The sequence below is a fragment of the Falco cherrug genome, chromosome 13 (assembly GCF_023634085.1).
Source record: "Falco cherrug isolate bFalChe1 chromosome 13, bFalChe1.pri, whole genome shotgun sequence".
Lineage (NCBI taxonomy): Eukaryota > Metazoa > Chordata > Aves > Falconiformes > Falconidae > Falco > Falco cherrug.
The window spans coordinates 5705923-5726007 of NC_073709.1; the positions used below are offsets into that span (position 1 = coordinate 5705923).

Here is a 20085-nt window from a genome sequence, read left to right on the forward strand (position 1 = left end):
AAGTCCACCTGCACAGAGGTGTTTTGGGGCTGCAGGTGCCACCATGGAAGAGGGAGATACATGCATTTTTGAGCCAGAGATTAATTTAAAAGTAAAAAGTAACCCCCAAAACCATCTATTTATATCTTCTGATAAATTCTTACCAAGCTTCAGTATTTTGCCTCATGGCAGAAAAATGAAGGCAGCAGATGTGGGGTTTACACCTGCATTTTGTCTTGGGGGAAGCTTGTATACACCCTGCTTGGGAGGCAGCTTGCCAGGATTTTGCAAACTCCGGCAATCCCACTTTAAAGCATTGCTTCTTGAGAAAAGGTTAAATGAGGTTTAAGTACAATGTAATAAACCTTCACTGTTCATAAAATTGTGTGATAAATGCACATGTGGTTACTCCGGATAAAGCACTGAGGTCAGCAGGCGAAGCTGGGAGGCAACAGCCCCACAGAGCCAGATCCTAGCATAGGGCAGCCTGTCCATCAGTGGACATCAGGGGGGTGAGATGCTCCAGCCTGCCTCTAGCCCACTACCAAGATGCTCATCTCTGGCCAAGACAACCACTCACCCACCACAGACACATTGCTTGCACAAAATCAGAAACTGCTGACATTTGTGATTTGTTTGTGACTTGTTTGTGACTTCCAACCCAAATCGCCTGGCTGCTGCCTTACACCCACACTTGCTGGGTTTGTTGATGCATCTCTCGGGTACTCTGTCCTGACAGGCGAAGCAAAGCCACCAGAGTTTCTGTGCTCATTTGCAAACAGGACTTGCTGATTCCAAAGCGAAAGATGATTGCTCCAGGGTCAGACTCCTCTTCTCCTGCTTGGGCTGGAAAGTACCGCAAAGCACGAGGGGGCCCATGGAAGCAAATGGAGTACGGCACCACTGATTGAGGTTCAGGTGAGCAGAATGGCGCTTCAATTATTATTGTTATTTTAAAGTGAAACTCTGATTGCTAGGGGCATCCCAATTTTATCGAGCTCATTTTATTTTTCCCTACATTTGAATAATATGTCCTTTGCTTGCAATAAAAAATACCATATAACCCATCATCACAAGTAGCAGTTTATATAAACATAGCATTGCCCTGATGAGTTCAGATATGAACCTGTTTGTTTATAGAATTTCTCCAGAATTTGTAATATTTATGATTTCAAAAACGAACCAAGAGGGAAGCATCCTGTATAGCAAGGAACTGTTGTGCCTGCTGATTTGGTTCACAAGGTACTGATGCAGAATAATGATTTTGTTGAGAAAAAGAATAATAATAGTAGTAAAAAAAGCATAAACTTTCAGTGTATTCTCCTCCCTTCGGGGTTCTCAGTGACAGGGCAGTTTAAGACTAGAGGGGGCTAAAATTCAATGCTAAGGTAGTCAAAATCCCTCTTTGCCAGCATTGCAAGAGCGTTAAGCTGCTTCTGTGTGCGTTGCATATGCGTGTGTGCGGAAATGCCAAAGGCCCTGGAAACAGCAAGAGAAGGATAGGTACCCTTGGTGACATATGGGCCAAGAGGCAATCAGGAAAGGTTGATCATCACCACAGTAGTCAAGGATCATCCTCTGTAGCACATGGATACTGGAGGTACTGTGTTGGCCTGAAGACATAAAGTCTCACAAAGAATGTGTTAAATGGGAGAAAGATTTCATTCCTCAGCTATGTCAAGCCCAGACGTTCCAACTGGTGAGAAGGAAAAGGGATTTCCCCCATGGGAGGGACATCTAATGATAAGGACTTTACATCAGCAGGACATCAAGAGACAATATTACCCTAAGCATTAAAAACAAATAATGAGAGTTCTTTTAACGAGGTTTCTTTATGGGTTGTATCCTTCAAAGCCAATATATATACTAAGACCGTGCACATAACTGTGGTGTACATTAATCATGAAATACCATGGTGTGGAAGATCAGCTGTCTCCAAAAGGGCACTTCTTTCCCTACCATGCCATAGGATGCCTGTGGCAGACAAGCCATAAACCTAACACTTTGTATGAGGGCTGGCAAATGCTTGGTTGCAAACAGAGGCATTCCACTAGCAAGGCACTTGTTAGTGTAAAGGCCCATCCATAAATTGGGGGGTTTTTACAATAATTTCCTTCAAATTGGATTGTCCTCATGATCAGAGAGCCATTTACTGGAAGCAATCGTTAATTACACACATGTCCCCTGTAGGGAGGACGTAAAGTGAAATGGGTATTTTGGAGGGGATTTCTTGTGTTTCGTACCTCCTACAATTTCACCCGTGGACATTTTCCAGCAGGCCAGGCTCAGAAGTTCTTCATCTGACTTCAAGAGTTTTGGCTCAGCACAGTCCTGTGAGACTCTGCTGTATGTTTTGGTCAATTAGAAAACAAAACACAAAAACAAATACTCCTTGAATCACTCTAAAAATCCCATAGGGCACCTTGTCCATCCTGCTGACAACTAAAGTATTTTCCTTTCAGTCTATTCCCACTGCAGTTTTCACTGGCTAGCGTGGCATGGCTTTCCTAGATCTCTTGAGAGACCAGTCCACAGATCACTAGACCGTATTTTTTTTTTCCACAGCATCACTTTAGGTTTTCCTTAGCTCAGTTTTATCCCATTACCTCTTTCCACCTAAAATATCCCAAAAAATTCCTCTTATGCATACACTAGTAGCTTGCTTGTCTATCCAAACTCCTCACTGGACACATCTTGAATTCTTTTGCTCCTAAAGAAGTTAACAAGCCATATCTGCTAAGGATGGATTTCACCACTTTGGTGAGTAGCTGTCCGAATAGCTGCATTTACTCCTAGTTTCAGGTCCTTTACACTTACGGCTGCTGTAAGACCCCCTTGCATTGCCAAAAAGCCTTAGTGTAAGCCCAGCTTGGGGTGGGAGCTTGCCCTGAACCTAAAGTATTCTGGTTCCTCCCCCCAACAGCTATATGCGTGCATCCAGCACCAGCACTTCTGGGTTACATACCTAAAGACAATGATTATTATCCCTTTCACATACGACAAAATAATAATAAGATAAACCACCCTGATAATTACAGCAACATGCTTTGGGACTTGCAGGAGCTGTCTGCAAGAATGATAAACCCTTTGGCCATACAATTACTTTGTGATATCAAAAGAAACCCACCTGGATGAAAACAGGGGCGTCAAATTTATTCCTGGGGCAACTCCACTAAAGGCACTGGAGTTGCTCCAGAGAGTCATTTGAACCAGATCCGTAGCCCAGACCAGTTGCATTGTATTTCCTAGCTGCAGTTAAGAACTGCATGAAGTATCCCTGGGCTCTAGAGCACAGAATTTTTCCTCTTCAGTTGCATGGGGTTCTTTCAATAAAGGTTTAACAGGGGACAGTAATGAACACTATTGTTTTCTTTCGCTATTTGAGGACTTGGTCAAGAGATGCTCAAAGCAGCTAGGGTAAAACATTCCCCATCAGGAAATGCCATTTTGTCAGAGAGGAACTTGGTGCAGGAGCTAGCATGTTTTGATAGAATTTCATTTAGAACAAAATTGAACCAGAGTGTTTTGGTGAGAATAAATTCTAAAATTAAATTTCATCGGAACAGAGCGAGTCAATTATTCATTGCAAAAGAAAAAGTTGTTCTGAACTGTTACTTTACATTATATCCCTAATTATATATAAAAAAGAAATACATAATTGGAATGAAACCTTTTGATTTATTGAACTAGAACATTTTGACTAATTCAAAATAGCATGTCCTAGAAATGTGTTTTTCACAGGCAATTTCAACTTTGTGCTTTTGTTCCAATTCAGAACAAATCTCTACGTTTTCAAATCACAAATTTCCCAGTTAAACTGAAAAAAAGATGCATGAGAAAACCAAGCAGCTTACACAAAACGGATGGCAATACTACATGTAACTCCCTTTCCCAGCAACTTTTGAGCAGCTTCAGAGACATCTGAACAGACAAAACAGCGTGCTGAGCCACACGGGAAGAAACAGGGTAACACTAGAGATGCGGAAGTCAGATAGGAAATACAGTGCTGTTCTTCAAGAGAGAGCTCAGATGTGTGTGAGTAAGGATGAGTAACACCCAGGGAAACTGGGTGGGCTTCAAAGCTCATAAAATTCAGTGGTCAAGACAAACCCTGGGCATCCCTAAATGACCCCATTGTTAGATTTATGCATGGCTCTGCTATAAGATTAGTTTACAATGTACTGACTTTGTTTCCTGCATTATGTGCGTTATGAGCTTATGGTTTTTATGTCACCCACTCTTAATCACAGCTCAAGGATCATAAGAGGCTGCAAGATCTTGACTGTAGCTTTTGGCTCTATGCAAAGGAGAGCTGTGCTATGCCCTGGAGCTGCAGGGACAGGATGGTGCCTCCATAAACATTTCCTTCCTCTGCCATTGCTCGTGGATGCCCCATATGGCTGCGCAGTGTCCTCCTACCTGTTTTGGAAAGCGGGTCAGAGATGCCCCAAGGAAGCATGTGCTGGAGATGTGAAGGAAAAACTCTTGCCCTTCAAACACATGGCGGCTCCAGTGCAGGTGAGTTATCCCAGGGGTCTCTGGGCTGCCCCTCACACTTCCAGACCCTGCTCCCCACCAAGTGACCAGGCTACCGAGTAGTTAACTCCACAACTGTTACCTAATGATCCTAATTTGCATGACTTTAATAATAATGAGTAAAACCAAACTGTTAAGTTGCACTTTCTACCTCAGCAAAACTGAGCTATAATTGTGTAGAGAATAATTTTATGGGTGAAGTGTGCCCTATATTATAAGAGATTAGAATGAAGTGCTCTAATATTCAATGTCTTAGCAGGTGCAGGCACTTACCTGGGCAATTAAAATCTTTTTAATAAACAAATCACAGCCAATGAGACTATTGGCATGACAAACTGGATCTTAGAGGACATATTGTGTTTGTCTAAAATAGATTTTTGTTTGCTAGCAATAATTTCTCTAACTTTTGTTTAAAGGAGAAAATGACTAAACGCAGACTAATTTGCAGAAGGTTCTTAAAACACTTGTATTATATCGCTTCTGTAAAAGCATTTAACACGTCTCTATCTTTGCATAATACATGAATTAATGCCTTTGACTTAATATCTCTTTTTAAAAATATACCACACACAACAATTGATATATTTTAGTATTATATCTGCTAGGGACTGCTGGGCTGGGTTGCATAGAATTTGGCCTTGAAATAACAAGGAGTTCATGGGAAGCATATGAAATATTCTGTAATTGACGGATTCATTAAGTTCATGGAATGCCCTCCTTTATGCTCAAAGTATTCTATAAATATGCACAGGTAAAACAGGTGCAATGTTTCCCCATCAAATTTGCAGAAAAGTGTTTTCCAGTTACTCTGAGCAATTTTGCAACTTCAAAAAATGAAGAAAATCCAATTCTGCCAACCCCCAGCTCTGCACTTAAAACCACACTATATTAATAGTTTTGAATCTTTGCTACCTTTCAAAATAGCATGACTTTGCATCCAAATACCAACCAAAAGTGCAACAGAAACAACTTCTAGTAAATTTAGAGTCAAGCGAAGGCACAGAAGTGAGGTTTGTCACCCAGGCCCACCACTTCCACCTACACATGCAGCCCAGGCCAGCAGCATGGTCCCACTTTACAGGAGAAGGGCAGGAGTGCTGGATCACCCGTAAAACTGCTGCCCAGGTTATGACCCAAAAATGCAATTTGGGTAAAGATGGCAAACTGGGGTTTGCAAAATGACTGTCCCTTTCTCCTTATTGCCTAGTGGCAAACTCTGCCGGTGGTTTCCATCAGGGAACCAAAGCCTGGCAGCTTCCTCACTCAATTCACACCTCTGCCTGTGCAAAGAGGTGCAAATTGCACCTCCTGGAGCTGCATCCTCGGGGGTGGTTATCTTAATGGAGGACAAGCATTGTTTGCACAACTGCTCTTTGAAAAAGGCCTCTCCTGGAAGGCAGCTTTCACACAGGGACAGTCCTCAGCCCCAGCTCCACAGCCAGATGTGCTGAACTGCTCAGCTCCGGGACAGATTGTCACTGCTCCGGTATTTGCAGTGATGGAGACATGCCAGGCCCACTGTGGCTGCACCAGGAGGGATCACAGCCTTTCTTTCCCATCTAGGAAACAGGGTGGGGAAAAGAGGTGCTGAGCAAGAAGCTGGAATAATTTAGGGCTGAACACAGACTGATGGCTGCGTGAGAAATAGGTTGTATGAAGGCCAACAGGGACATACTAAAACAACACATGCAACCACAGAGCAAGTCAGATGATGGACACTGTGCAAGATCACCTTATTGGGAAGTCTAATGTCCCACAGCAGCAACAGACCGACATCAGTTTACATATGCACACAGAATGCATTTAGCAAACACCATATAGATGAGTATTTGGCTGGAAACTGGGGGCACCTCAAATATTTGGCAGGTAAACCTAACAGTCCCAAGTGAGATTTCCTCCTTCTTGGAAGAGGTTGATGGTTTCCACACAGCTTTGTTTCAGTAAATCAGTAGAAAATACTCAGCAAGTGGCTAGTCAAGATCGAAAACCATTTTGCCATACATGGATGAGCACCGGCTCTTCCAACTCAAAGGAGGTTTCACGACATTTTAAATGACGCATCTTAAAAAAAAAAGGCATGTTTCCAAACTAGGCTTTCCTTTGCAGTCTATGGAGGGAGACAGGCACCTGCAAAACAATTTGCATGACCTGTGCTGGACACTAGCTCAATAGCACCATCACTCTTCAGAAGATGTCTCTCCCTGTATAGCCCAAATTGGAAGACTCTGGGTGCTGTCTTGGACGTTAAATTTTTAGATAGCTAAACTTGAGAGGTGTGCTTGACTTCATGTTAGTAATAATATTTTTCTTGACAATAACACAGTAACATTTTCGTTATTGTACAATTCCGTCTCTGCTACATTTTTCACACCCCAGGTCTCCAGCAGGTCTTCCTATGTAATTGGAAGCGGGCAACTTGTGCCCCCCCTCCTCCGTGTCTGGGTGATTTTGAGTTGTTATCATGGGGATTGCGTAATGCCCAAGGACCTTCTCCTGGAGACCCTTCCCATAGTGAGCAGCAGTCCTTGTCAGAGAGCACATACAAAGGACAAGCAGTAGAAAGCTGTGGCCACCCTCTTTGCTGAGAGGGTAGTTTGGCTGGTCCAAAATCTCAAAAGAGATCTGTGAGTCCAGCCTGCATCCTTCTTTTTTTAATGCTTATGTCATTAACCACAGCATACTTGGCTCCCTTCTCGTTAAACCGTAAACATGGGAAAATCCCTGAAGTTACCAGTGCCTTAAAAAGAAATAAATAATGCAAGCTCTGAGCCTCTCTGCTTTTGCTGCGGAAACAATTTAAAACCAAGCTTTGGTTCATACCCAAGCTACTCCTTAATGAAGCTTAAAGCACTTTAATGTTCAGACAACCTCGCACGCCCAGTATCAACATTTTGCCTCGCAGTCTCTTCCAGGTTAGCTGGGAAATACACATCTGCAACTGCTTTGCATACTTTTTGCATTTTCATTTCCTAGGCCAAAAGTCTTCCACTATCAAGCCTCAAATTAATCTAATTATTTGGATATTTAGGCTGCTTAGGCTCAAGTCAGCAGAGACTTAGGCATGTGTCTAATATTGCCTCTGCAATGTGACTGCTGGGGGACTATTTAAAGATAAGCACATGCCGAAACACTGTGCTGAATTAAGTCTCAGTAACAGTATCTTCAGAAGCTGGCTTTAAACAAACTGGTTTTAGGCAAGTGAAGAATTGCCTTGGAATAGAAAACCAGAGGATGGGAAGGTATTTACCAGGTGTGACAAACACCCTATGAAAGGAAAAGATTATTTTTAACAAAAATACTCAACATATGGCTGAATTATCTGGAATAATTATGAGAATGGAACAATAAAAAAGAAATATTTTTGTAACTCATCATATGGCAACTTTGTCGAGTTTGAAGGAGATGTATTTCTCCTTTAGCATCCTTTTTAAAAGACTGGTCAATGATAAATCAGAAGGTTTTTTCCATAGCACAAACATGAAGGGGTCAGATTCTGCAAGGGGTGGACATTAGGCCATCCTTGCCTTGACCCTGCAGTTTGCCTGGCCTAAAGAAAAGTGATTTGCAGAAAGAACCTGCGACCAAAAATAAAATAGCATGAGGCATGCAATAGTGTAAATAGTTAACTGAAACGAAACAAGAGTGAAAGCAAACTGCAAGAATATCGTGTTTCCAACTGTAATGTGGACATTTATATGCAATACTTAAAAAATGTTTAAAGAAGCTAAACTATCCTGATGTTCAAATTCCACACATGACTCTGTGCTGGGGGAACAACAGAAACGTGACACACCTTTGGGGACCACCCTGGGACAGCCACTGGAGGAGACACCCCAGCCGGGCACTGAGGGACAGGCGGCACCAGGAGCAGCTCTGAGACACAAGGGATGGAGCTTTTGCTTGTCCAGGGGAAGAATTGCTCAAGATTATGGGATATTATGGAGCCCTTCTGCAATGTGTTTCCTAAAACACCAGCAGGGTCCTATAAACCACCCCAGTAATGCATGAGGTGGCGCACTGCTGCCTTTTCATGCCCAAAGACCTGCTCCCCGGGCCGGCAGTGGGGCCAGGGGCTCCTGCACCACCTCACTGCGGCTCCAGCCTCCACCACCCACTTGCTGTGTGACCCCGCCAGTGCTCATGATACATCGTCCCGTCACCTTCACCGTTTACAGCAAAAAAGCTATTTAGCCGGTGCCTGCAACCCTTCAGCCCACAATGCCTTGACAGCAGAGGTTATGGGGGGGGCGGGGGGGCAGGCGGGGAAAAAGAGAGTGAGAGAGAGAAGGAGGGGGGGGAGAGAAAGAAAGAACAATGTGCAATCGGCACTGCATTAGAGATGGAAAAAGTACTTAAAGCCTGCAACATTCATCAAGGCTGAATACATAAATGCCACATTTTGAATAAGCCAAGCAAAAGACAATGACAAAGGAAAGGCGCGTTGCTTCAGGAATCTCTATCATTTTCATTTGCTGCTGTCAGGAACCTGTTTTTTGCCTCTCACTCTATCAGCCATTATAGCATTAATGAAGTAACCTCACATAGTTATTGACTGGCTTGTCAGAGTCCCTGCCTGATCCCTTAATAGAAACCATTGGTCTTCAGTTAAAAATGGGGTGAGCTGGGAGGTGCTGTGGGCATGTGCTGAATTTCAAGTGCACTCCTGAGGTTATCAAAAGCCATGAAATGCAAATTATTATATTTTTTAAACACACAGATTTCATGCAACTGAGCATATAAAATTGACTAATACTGTACTTTATGCATTCCTAATAATGCTTCCAAATATGCTCTGCATATGATCTTTCCCCAGAAAGTTGTGGGTGGTATTTGAATAAGCAGAAATGGGCCTAGTTTTATTTTGTGAAAAAAGTAGTTTCCTGGATGTTGCAAGTCTCTGTTCCTTATAATATAAGGTAATGTTTATGCACTGTCTGTTCAGACAACATGGGTAATCCTTTGTCTAAATTTCTGTCTCAGATCAAAATAATTTTTCCTTCATAATTTTTTTCTCCTTTCATAAAGCATCCTAAGTCCCAGAACTAGTATATTCTCATTTACTAGAAATTGAGGGTTGGCAGAGGGTCTAGAAATAACTTCTTTTCCCAGAAGGTAATAAATCCAGGGAGTAATCTAAAACCCCAGTTGTTAATTCCAGTACCACCACACCATTGCCTGAGATACAGGTACGTTACTGAATCAGCCCTGGTTGACAAGCAATCAGTACCTGCACGATATCTGTGCAGAGCGGGATGCGAGCACATCCTCATGCATTTGCTTGTTGAGGACAAGGCATCCACAAAGACTTCACCAGCTTGGTATTTGGTACGGTGCACGAGCAGGGAAAAGCTACAGGGTGACCTTTCGTAAGCTCCTCCAGGGAGGAGCTGGGGCCCATGGTCTGATGATTTTCGTTATGGCTCTTAACGTAATGCCCAGAAGATGTGCGCTTTGCACATCTGTAATCAGCTAAATCGTGGGCTAGGCATCACCGAGTCCTCTTGGTGCATAACACCCCCAAACCTCACGTGAAACCCAGTTCAGCAAATTCAGTCAGTTTTCTGGAGTCAAGCTTTACTTGCTGGTAAGGTTTTAGAACCTTTCATGAACACAAATAACCCTAATAAACATATTTCTCCCTTGTCTTTCTATTCAGAAGAGTCTTAAAGGTTAAACATTATGCTGATTTTGAAAACAGTAACAAGAAACCTTACGTCTCACTTGGCATAGACAGCAATGAGAGGAATAGTTGTTCAGCCAGACCTGATTTGAGATTGTTCAGACCTCTTGGGTCTGCAAAACTGGGTTGGCGTTCTCAGAAGAACAGACTCCCATAATAATTGTGGTCTTCTCTCCTTTCTGATTGGGCTAAAAATTCTCTGAGAACAACTCTCTCAGCGCTTCCACATCCCTGGTCTGAAATTAAGCACATTTTTCCTAATGAATACTCTGTTTGTTGATTTGGTGACACTTTCTCTGAGTCTGAAATATTATGGAATTCTTTAATTTCACACACACACACTTTCCCCAATTAATTATTTGCAGGCTGTTTCCCCCCATAAAAGACATTCCTTTTATACAAACATTTGGTGGGTAGCGTGTTTGGAATGTCTTTCATTTAACCTATTTCCAAAATATTCCCTTGGCCCTGTGTGTAATGCCAGCAGTGCACTCGCTCATCCCCTCACATGCTCCTGGAAGAGCCACAGGGCACCATAAAGCCTTGGCTGCTCTGAAACCAGGGGAAGGGGGTTTGCAAGGGTCTTTGAGGGGACCACAGCATCACCCCAGCGTACAAACACCCTCCAGCCTGGGACATCCCAACGCTAGTTTCCAACACTCGTCTTAACTCCCTGCAGTTGATACACACCAGCACATATTTCCGAGGCTGTCTTCTCAAGGGAGTAGGACCCAACCAAAACATCCGAGATTAGTCTGAACTGTGCAGGTCCCCCAGACACTGGGCTGGGAAACCATCTTCTAGCAAAGGTGTTTATCGTGGGCTGAAACCCCAAAAGCTTAGCATCCCGAGCACTCCTGGATGAGAACTAAATCCCAATTGTCATCACTGTCCAGGACAAGCTTATTCTGGTTGAAAATAAACAAGTTTGCTCTTTGAATCTGGGGGATGGGGTGGGGGGGAATCTAACACCACTTTCTAGTTGATTCAAGGTCCATGACAGAATAAGGGGGACCACAACCCCTGTGCTCTCCACCAAAGCTCAGGAAAATTTTAGATGGTTGTTTTTTGGTCCAGTGCAAAGTCCAAGTAGGCAACAAGTAGCTTTTAGGTTTGCTCTCAGATCTGCACTCCAGTGAGCTTGCAAACTAACAATTCAGAAACGGGCAGAGCAGGGGGGTCAGAGGCTAACATTTGTTTAGATTCTTGCTTCCCGCAGTGATTTGTCCATTCCTACTTATAAGTTATCTTTTGGGATTTCTTTTCTTTTTGTCCTCTTTTCTTTTCCTTCAGGATACACTGATGTCACGTCTGCACCACAAACTCCACGAAAAACTACGCTTGCCCACAGCTCCTTACTCTGCAGCAGTGGTGCAATGAGTGGCCTGTATATAGAACATCACTGCCAAGAGCTCATCAGTTCTGATCTTGTAATTGTGCTTAATGATTGCTGAAAGGAACCAAACAATCACGAGTGAACTTCAGCTTCCCTGGTAATTAATATTGTTATTACAGAATTGTTAATAATTATTAGACTCTGGCAATCTAGGAAGCATCAAAGATTTTAAGCATCTCCAGGAAGACACACAGCCTGCTCAACTTCTGTTTCGTGGTTTACAGCTTTGTCCTTACTTTGAACGTACCTCTGACTAATGCCAGCCCTGGTATGAGCCCAGAAAAGCCTTCTAATTGCTCACAAGAAACTCTGCTAATTTCAGACATACACAAATTCAGCCTTGAGACAATCTTTGTTTTGGGGACATGCTCTGCTGTCCTAGGAGAAACATGCATGGCTTTTGTGCATTGCAGGTGCCACTACGGGCAATACGCAAGCAAGGGCTGCTTGGTGTCACGGCAAATTTTCACACGAGCAGTGCAAAACTGAAATTTTTCTTACAGGTTGCTAAACACCAAATTTGCAATTGCATTCGCTGTATGCAAACAGGCCTGCTATTTTGTGTGTTTTGTTGACTGCAATATATTTGGCATGCAAAAGCTGTGTCTTCAGGGATTTTTTTTTAAATAAGTAGTCTGGACGTATTGTAAGAGACAAAGTAATTAGCATTCACTCAGCCCAGCAGGGCAGCAATTTAAACTTTTACAAGGAGTCAAAGTTCAGGATGCTGCCCTGCCATCAACTTTCTACATACAGAAGGGATACAGACTGGAATATCCAAACGTTTCAAGCTACTCTGGGTTATTTGAAACTCCAACAGACACATTACTATGGGGAAATTGCTTAATCTGCTCCAGGATTTATTGCTATTGTATGTTCAGTATGGAGGTCTTGGAGGGTCAGAAAGGGCTGCGTTCAGTGCAAGTATTTTATACCACATTAAAAAGTTTCTGACCATACCTTTAATCCTCAATATCATTACATCCTATTTTTATGCAGACATGCCTATAAAAACACTCCACAAAATGAATCTCCATTTACACCCTGCTCACAATAATCCCACAGTGTGGGGAAAGGAGGAAGGCGAAGCACTGCTGCTTGCTTCAATCCAGGAAAAGGCAAGTTTGTTGTCATATAAAGCAAATAAATAGAAAAGTCAGAAGGGAAAAAAAAAAAAAAAAAGTCCTACTGCGTTGGATTGATTTAAGAGTAAGTGCATGCTGCCAGAGAAATAGATTTTTTTCACCCGTTAGGCAGTCATTTTTACAAATGTGCAATGTGAGTACTGATTAAAGCTTACAGAGAAAAGAACATTTTTTCCCCGTTTTTTTTTTTTTTGTTGTTGTTGTTTGTTTGTTTTTTGTTTGTTTTGGTTTTTTGTTCATCCCACCCATTGCTCCCCATGGCATGACCCTACTCTACCCCCGGCATCTGCTTGGGGTTGCTGGCAGGGAGGACAGGAACCCAGCCCCTGCCCACCCCAGGGAGGAAAATCCAGTGCCCCAGGCTTGTGGGGGGATGGCTTGGGGGGTTTCAGGAGGGGACGGGGAAGACTGCAGCTGGTCACTAGGAGAGGAAAATACTTTGCCCTGCTTAGCATAATTATTTGGGGCTTTCAGAGAGAAAGCAGTAATGAATCTTTTTGTTCTTTTTCCCGCCACCCCAGGCTTTCACTTGTAAGAGCAGGTAAAACCAACTAGAAAGAGGAGATGAGAAAGAAATATATAACACTACATTCGTTTTGTGGATGAGTCACACTCAGTGAAAGCAAAACAACCTGAGCAGGAAGGAAACTTGGGTACCACAGACCTAAATATAACAAAAAATCTGGGTGAAAACCAGTCTTGTTTGATTGCCCTGAAAAGTATTGTCTCATTCTGCTGGCTTTACCTGGTAAAAAAACAGTGAGAAATTTCATTATGTGTTTTGGTGGCATCTTTGCACCTCAGAGAAATAAATTCAAAAGCAAAAACCAAAAGCACAAGGAATCAGCACATCAAGAGTTTAGGCCTCTTGCAGGAACAAGAATAATTTTTTTACATTCCCAACCTTTACAGGAGTTTCAAATTAAAAAGAAAACTTTAATGCCTTGTTTGCAAGTAAGAGTATCATCTCTCAGGTTCTCGCTATTTCCTATTTGCCAAGCAAAACAAACTTTGAAAACAAACAGTTCAGCTCTTTCCCATCTCCAGAAGACCTAGTGAAGGTTACCGACTTGCAGCAGAGCTGCCACGTGCAAAACTGGGCAGAAACAATCCCCCGCACCCCCACCTTCACTTCACAGACGAAGGGAATTTCCTACCTTCCCATTTTACATAAGGCAGCACAAGACATTAAGTAATTTTTGAGTCAGTAATTCAGGCTGCCCTGTGACTGCAGGAGGAGGTGGGGATGGCCAAATGGGTGCTTCGCTTCATTAGCATACCCCACGATGCTTCCTCCTAAAACAGGACTGACTTTCTCCACCACCAACACACACACACACCCCTGACCCAATGCAAATTTCTACTAGCTTAAGTCATTAGTGTGGTCCAAAGAGTTAACTTCATTCTCTTCCTCATTTTAAACTTATCGTATTTCTTCTTGTGGGCAAATTACTGCCGGAGGAGTGTGATGAGAGAATAGGTTTCCTAAATATTTATGGATTAGCCCAAACTAAGCGGTGGGGCGAGGGGGTGTGTGTGTGTAGTAATCATATGATATTTTCAGCCTCCTTGCCTCTAAGAGGCGTGAAGGGTTCAGATACCTGACTGCTGATCTCTAGCACTTATGGAAACGATCAGAGATCAACAGGGTCTTCTTGTCCAGTGAGGTCCATACCAGCAGCCCTGTTAGTACCTGCGGCTGGGGTGCAGGGACCCGTCACCCCTATACAGATCCTTTAACCCCAGAGCCAAACTCTGATAAAAACCCAAGCAAGGCTTTCTTTGCCTTCATTAAGGCCCGTTCCTGTCACACATTTAGACAAACTCTTACTCCTAAATTTTCTTTTTTCTGCCAAAAGCACATTTTCTAATTGAAAAGAGAGGTAACTTGTTTTAGTGTCACAGGCTGTAATTAAGCATAGTTTGTCTAGAATAGCTCCAGGGTTTATTTATTATTTATTAAAGAAAGGTTAGTTATTTATTGGGGGGGAAGACACATCGGTAGTTGCAACTTCACAGAATAAATCACATGGCCCATCACTCAACCTGCTTTAGGACATTAGTGGATTACTACTGGGGTCAGGAAAAAATTTTCTTTTACTGATAAATTGTTATATAATAAGGATATTTTTTGATAGTTTCAAGTCTCCCTTGAAGCTGTGGCTCTTTCTGGTCACTATTCAAGGACAAAACATTGGCTTTGTTTAAGGTGGGGGGAGAGGAATAAAACACAGGTCTTACTTTGAACCTTACACACAAGAGTGCTCCGACATCACTGTGACAAGCACCATAAATGGTGCAGAGGACAGGCTGCTGAAGTCCCCGCTGAAGACATTTTTTCCTTCCCTCTGGCAGAGGGGAAGATCTACCACCACATGTGAGGATAAGCCCTGGTGCAAATGGACTGGTGTGCAGGGAGACATCCTCTGGGAAGAGGTAGGACATGCTGTAGACCAGTTCCTGCTGCAGGGAGAAGCTCTGTGTGAGCAGGAGACTATTAAACTGCCATTTGAGGGCAGGAGGCTATAAAGTCAATGAGGGGCCTATAAAGCCATGCTAAGTCATATTTTTGCTTTTTTTTTTAATTAAAAAAGATTTAACTTTCCCCTCACCACTTCTGGGCTGAATTGGTTTGATCCAGAGAGGTAGTTATGCATAAGAGCAACCACTTTATATTGAATTAGGGGATTTCTCATGCAACACATCTCACCAATTACAAGGCAGGGATGCAATTCTATGATTTATAATACATTATACTGTTAAGTAATATAACATTATAGATACAATTTGTACCTATCTCTCCATGGATTAGAGAGGTGGCACATGAAGAGTGGATCATTAAACAGCAGTGCAAGGCCAGGGGCCAAGCACTTCTGTTTAACAAGCTGCTCCAAGTACCACCTCTCTAATCCATGGAGAGAGAGAATAAATTGTTCCTGTATCTTGTTATAAATCACGTTCTTTGGGGTTTTCTTTTTTTATTTAAAAACATAATAATAATTTCTGTTTAGGGCCATCTCTTCCTGGGACTGAACAAGTTTAAGCTGAAGGCACTTCTGTTCCGGAAAGGGTCTGAAGCCAGATTGTATAATTTACAATCTGGCCAAATTTGAAGGTGGTACGGGGGAGCAAGCCAGCTGCACCATCTCTCTGGGTGAGGGAAACTACTCTTCTGGTCAGGCCAGGCCATTTGGTGGAAGCACCCACATCCTCCCAGTTGCAGCGGCATAGCTGGAGCCCAGGCAGCCAGAGAGGACAACCAGCTCCAAGCTGCCCAAAACGAATGGCCTGTAAGTGGCAAGTATGGTCCAAGAGGCAGCTTCAGCTACATCCTTACTTCATGAGGAACAAGTGGCCTGGGAGCACTTGAGCAGACCATCAGCACTTGCTCTGCAGGGTACATGCCCAAAACAAATCCCACCAGCAAGTGTCTGGGTGGCACCGATGCCTTCATGGGTGGTGACACCACATTTCCAAACACTAGCATTACCCAAGGCTAAATAATCCTGTTGCTGTTCCCATGCGAACATTAAAAACAAACTGTGGCCAAGCAAACAGAGGTCTTTGGGAGGACAAAGTTGACACCATGGTATTTCAATGCAGAGTGTGCAAACCTGCTCTGCGCAATGACCGTCTGTAGCAGCTGAAGGTGAGCACTTTGACCTCTATCTCTTCTCTTTATATTACCTCTCCAGGGTCAATAAATGCAGATACAAATACCAGGCTCTGCAGACAACATGCTGCTTTATAACATTGGCACCAATATTAGGGTTCCATGCCTCAGCTTCCAGGTTTATTAAACTCCATTACAATCCCCTTAACGATGACAACACCTTTCTATAACAGTACAGTTTCCTGGCTCCTGAGGAGGGTAGCACAATGAAGGAGGCTGAAGATATAAAGATACTGTTAGGCTGCCTTATAGACCCTAACTCATCATGTGACAAGTCATTGATTTCTATTGACAATTTCATTGTAATGTCAGAATGTAACCTGAATTCATCTTTCATCCACTTCAAAAGTAAACAATGGCACTTGGAATAGAAAAAAAGGATAGCACTAAAAAAATAACAAAAACAATAAAGAGAATCCAGCTTTTCCTTAAAAAACAAATGGAGAACCAAGATTGTTCAGCAGCTACATAGAGCAGAGCAAACTATTAATAGTGAATACATTATTTGACAAATTCTATCACTGCTTCCATATGCAAATTATTCACAAATCTACTGCCATTCATTCAATTCTTTTCCATTTATGAAACTATATTAAATTAGTATTATTCCACAGAAATTATTTTTAACTTCAGAAAAATTTCTGAATTATATTTACAGTGTTTGCTGACAAGACATCATCATCTCAGCCACGATAAGGTGCCATTCCTGTCCCCTGGCTTAACAAGCATCTCTTAAATGAATAGGGATTGGGGGATACTACAATCAGACTTTCGATGCTGTCTGTGTTTGAAAGGGAAGATAAAAAGGAAAGGCTGGCAGGACTTGGCATTGGTACTACATTACATTTCTATTAATAAAGAATGGCAATCAGCTCTAAAATTCATGTGGATCTGTTATCTCTTCACACACACAAAGAATTTGTGTCTAATACTTTCACATTGTCTATGATGCAAACAATGCGACCAAGTAACTCGTTTTTCTGTTTGATTACCTCTGTGCCTTTGCTCTGGTCCGGTTTTGTATGTTTTTCTACAGCAAAGCATGTGCAGTCATGTAGGATAAAGATCTAACTGTCAGCATGGTCCCTCTCTGCACTTCTAGAAGCTAGACAGATACATTTCATATGCTTGCAAAACGCAAATTGCAATTTTCTAATTTCTAGATTTTGGGCACCTGTTGCCCTTCATCACTACTATTTAATACATGTAAGTTTACACATGGTGCAGGTTCAAAGTTTTACTGGACTTAAGGCCAAGACATTTCCAAAGTCCTCCACAAATATCAGACACACTAGCAGACGGGAATGCTGAAGTACAGATTTCCACACCATGATGAAAAGGAGAAAGCCCCTGGAGCCTTAAAGAAAAAAGAAAAGGAAATAATGGAAATACACCTCTTAATTTCAGTTTCACGGGATTCAAATGATTTACAAAAATTCCCTAAGCAATTTTCCTGCAGCACAGCTCCCTAATGAGGCTGGGGAACCAGCTTCTCTCCACACTACCACAAATAACTAGTTGGGACTGAACAAAACCTTTCTTGGCTGGTACAGGTCTGCGACAAGCAAAAAAGGTAAACTCAGTCTTTCAAGATTGAAATCATGCTACTGACGATGAGCTGCTGGCCATAGCTTAGCCATCAGCCACCCACCTTCTCCAGCAATAGACTATTCCATTACATACTCTTAAATTTGAGGGCTTTGTTTAGGGTACACTAATGAAGGTTGCTTTTCAACAACAGTTACTTGGGATATTGTTTCAAGTGGTTATCTTCAAGCAGTCTTAGAGTAACTAAAAAGTAAGGAAAACATCTGAAATTACCACTTCCCCTACAGAGTTTTGGCATAAATAGGATCTCAAGATATTTCATGATATCGTCTTGGATAACTGGGAAGCACAAGATAGAAACACTTCTTAAATATATATAGAAAAAAACCCCAAACCCATAAAACAGCTATTACAAAGAAGAGGAACCAAACCAAACCAAAAAACCTGACTAGTTGTTTGCTGATAGGGAATTTGTATTCTTTTTAAAACATTATCTTATGCATTGTCTGTCTTGTCTGTTCCAGTGACATTGTCTCTCCAGATATGCCCATCTAGCTACTCACAAGCAAAAGACAGAGCGCCATCCTGGGATCTTGTCACATCCATCTTGCACAAGGAGAAGAAACCTGACAGTGCCTGGGATGGCTTGGCAAGAAGAAGCAACAAAGAGCAGTCAGGAAGGGAAGCAGAGAAGAGATGCATCTCTCAGCAGTGAAGAGATGCATCTTGACAGACTCCCCCTCTCATTCTCCAAACTCCAGGCCCAGCTGGACTCAAAGTCCCAACTGCTCTCCCCATCAGGATGGGGGACGTGGGAAGTGCGTGGCTGGTAATACACCCGACAGGCTCAAAGGGATCTGAGAACACCCTCAGGTTCACAAGCACCCGGAGTTTGCCAAATCATTTCAGCTCATCTCTAATTGTCAGCGATCTCTATTAGCTCAGTAGTGTGGCTTTGACATAAGGATGAACAGAAGGGTTGTTACTGGCTAGTGATAGGAGAGGAGCTTCTGGTCCAAGGAAGAAAAGCATCTTCCATGGCAGAAGGAGAATCTTTTTTTCCTTTCCACATAGGCTATACTATATGAGAAGGCTAACCGACAGAAGACAAAGGGACTGCACAACGGATGTCCATCAGCTTAAACTTTTCCTAATATCACATAAATAAAAATAATTTTTGAAAAGGCTTTATTGTAGTGCTGCACAGTTTTAAGCAATAACAGATCCACTTTATAATCATCTCTAAGAGGGAAAAAAAAAATAAAAAAAACCACCACGAAAATAGCACCATGCACAGCAGCTATCACAGTACAGCACAACTCCATTTGAACCTTCAGCTACTGGAGGTGGCTCATTTAATGGTAGCAGATCCTTCTCCAGAGAACTTCCATCTCAGATGGCTGGCCCCTCTGACACCCAGAGCCATGGTGCAACTTTCCACAGGCCAACTCAAGCTGAATTTATGTAGATAGAAAGAAAAGAGAGAAGGGAAAGAAGAGTCTTGACTAAGGGCTAAAACTGCTCTAAGATCACATTTTCTCAGATTACGCCAAAATTCTGATCTTTCCACGTTATTTCCATGAACAACAGCCCAAGTTAACAGGGCTTGAAAATACCCCAAACACATTTTTGGTTCTGCAAACAGTGTTTCATTCATGCATGTCTGCCTGGTGATGCATCATTACAATTGTAATGAGATAGCTGCCAACTCTGGAAGGGTATATTGCTCAGTATACCTGGAATGCTAAAGAGGGTCTAAACTTATATATGAGATTTAAACGAGAGAAAGATTAAGTAAGGTCTGGAGCTAGCCGTTGCTTGAGATTCCCAAATGGTCCAGGGACAAAGCCACCCCTGCTTTAGACTTAAATTTTTACCCAATACAACAAGGAGCAAAAGCGTCCCTTAGATCCCAGGAGTGACCTCAGTTACATGTTTGATGCTGAGGTGGAGTCAGGCATTCAGGTGCCAACTGCACTCACCTGCAGAGGCAGGCAGCTTTGCTGCTTGAGGGAAGATGTACCACAAACAGGGAAAATAAACCAACCTTAAATTAAAGTGCTTCCAACATAACACAATTACACTACATAATGTTTACTTATCTTATATACACTCAGAGGGAAGATAA

General features: G+C 42.5%; 2 long non-coding RNA genes across 15 annotated transcripts in view; one reads left to right on the forward strand and one right to left on the reverse strand.

Annotated features, from left to right (window-relative positions):
- LOC129737253 (uncharacterized) overlaps positions 1-20085 on the reverse strand; it is a 229998-nt gene that overhangs the window by 123166 nt on the left and 86747 nt on the right. The gene's annotated exons all lie outside the window — the stretch shown is intronic.
- LOC129737254 (uncharacterized) lies at positions 688-19144 on the forward strand. 3 transcript variants are annotated; one of them, XR_008734926.1, is made up of 3 exons: positions 688-897; positions 11489-15172; positions 18482-19144. It is a non-coding gene; the product is annotated as an uncharacterized LOC129737254 (long non-coding RNA). The 3 variants fall into 3 exon arrangements; XR_008734927.1 differs by having other exon boundaries at positions 11489-11688; XR_008734928.1 differs by lacking the exon at positions 688-897 and adding an exon at positions 4350-4497.